The sequence below is a fragment of the Arachis ipaensis genome, chromosome B10 (assembly GCF_000816755.2).
Source record: "Arachis ipaensis cultivar K30076 chromosome B10, Araip1.1, whole genome shotgun sequence".
NCBI lineage: Eukaryota > Viridiplantae > Streptophyta > Magnoliopsida > Fabales > Fabaceae > Arachis > Arachis ipaensis.
In genome coordinates, this window is record NC_029794.2 from 56,056,340 (window position 1) to 56,058,697 (window position 2,358).

A 2,358-nucleotide genomic window follows, 5' to 3' on the forward strand; every position below is an offset into this window, starting at 1 on the left:
TCCAATTGGGTCCTCGTACAATAGGGGCTTGTGTCAATGCTACCTTGAGTTTGTCATATGCTTCCATGCTTTCCTTGCTCATCTCAAATTCGGTGTCTTTTTGTAATAATCGAGAGAGAGGTAAGGCTACCTTGCTAAAGTCCTTGATGAATCTTCGGTAGAATCCTGCATGTCCAAGAAAAGAACGGACTTTCCTCTCGGAGGAGGGGTAAGGTAAACTGGATATGACATTTATCTTTGTCGGATCTACGGAGATGCCTTCCTTTGATACTATGTGTCCCAAAACAATGCCTTGTTTGACCATGAAATGACATTTTTCAAAATTTAAGACAAGGTTTGTTTTGGTGCATCTTTCTAGGACTTTTTCAAGGTTACCTAAGCAATGCTCAAATGACTCACCATACACACTAAAATCATCCATGAAAACTTCCATCGATTGCTCTAGAAAGTCCGCAAATAGGCTCATCATGCATCTTTGAAACGTTGCCGGTGCATTGCATAGGCCAAATGGCATACGCTTGTAAGCATACGTTCCAAAGGGGCAAGTAAATGTGGTTTTTTCTTGGTCTTCTAGAGCAATATGAATTTGGAAGTATCCGGAGTAGCCATCAAGAAAACAATAGTATGATTTACCGGCTAACCGATCAAGCATTTGATCGATAAATGGTAGTGGAAAGTGGTCTTTTCTTGTGGCCGCATTCAATCTTCGGTAGTCTATGCATACTCTCCAAGAATTTTGCACTCTTGTTGCTATAAGTTCACCACTTTCGTTTTTGATTGTTGTCACTCCGGACTTCTTTTTTGCACTACTTGGACCGGGCTTACCCATTCGCTATCCGAGATAGGATAGATGATGTCCGCTTCAAGTAGCTTAGTGACTTCTTTCTTTACCACCTCAAGAATGGTTGGGTTAAGTCTCCTTTGAGGTTGTCGGACCGGTCTTGCTCCTTCTTCAAGAAATATGCGGTGCTCGCATACTTGGGGGCTTATTCCCACTAGATCCGCCAAGCTCCACCCAATTGCCCTTTTGTTTTTCCTCAATACATTCAGCAATTTTTCTTCTTGTTGAGGAGTTAATTCTTGTGCAATTATCACGGGTAGCTTTTGGGCTTCATCAAGGTATGAATACCTTAAGTGAGGTGGTAGTGGCTTCAATTCCATCCTCTTGTCATTCCTTGAAGTTTGAGTTTCCGGATGGTTTGTATGGTGTGCGGTATTTAGTTCGCTCGACTCTTCATTTTCTTCTTTGACCATGCACTTCGGCTACTATGTTATCGATTGGGTCACACCGAAATAGAGAGTGGTTCTCCGGTGGATGCTTCATCGCTTCCTCTAGGCTAAAGCTTACAATTCTTCCATCAATTTCAAATGAATAGTTCCCCGAGTAAGCATCAAGCTTAAATCTAGAAGTTCTCAAGAATGGCCTTCCAAGTAGGATAGATGATGCTCTCTCGGTTTCGCTTGACGGCATTTCAAGGACATAGAAGTCAATCGGAAACACCAACCCCTTTATATTCACCAATACATCTTCCGCAACACCTGCTACGGTTATTATGCTTTTATCCGCTAGGACAAATCTTGTCGTCGACCTTTTTAGTGGTGGTAACTTCAATACCCGGTAAACGGAGAGCAGCATGATGCTAACACATGCTCCGAGGTCACACATACAATCTCTAAATTGAACTCCATTGACGGTGCAAGTGACCATACAAGGCTCTCGGTTTCGGCATTTCAAGGACATAGAAGTCAATCGGAAACACCAACCCCTTTATATTCACCAATACATCTTCCGCAACACCTGCTACCTGCTACCTTGTTTATGCATAAATCCTTGAGGAATTTGGCATATCTAGGAACTTGATGGATGGCATCAAAGAGGGGGATGGTTACCTCAACTTTCTTGAACATTTCTACTATTTTGGGGTCGAGTTCTATGCGCTATGCGCTTTTCTTTGCAAGTGTTGGAAATGGAAGTGGTTGAGCAATTTCTTCTTCCAAGGTTCTTTTGGCCTTGGTTGTCTCCCTTGTCCCTTGTTGTTCATCCTCAACTATGGCTTGTGGTGTCTCCTCTTCCACTACCTCTTCTATATCTATTCTCTCTTCCTCTTGGGCGGTTGTGATAGGACTTGGGTCCTTTGCTCCCTTTTCTTTTAGTTGTGTACCGGATCTAAGGGTGATGGCATTGATGCCCCCTTTTGGATTTGGTTGAGGTTGAGAGGGAATGACACTTTGGATTGGGGGTTGAGGAGTAGAGGTCGATGGTGTGTCCATACGTACAAGAAGAGCTTGTAGTGTAGAGGTGAGGCCGGTGAGGCCGGAAGCAAGTGGGTTTTGTAGTTTTTTTTGGCCTTGGATGAT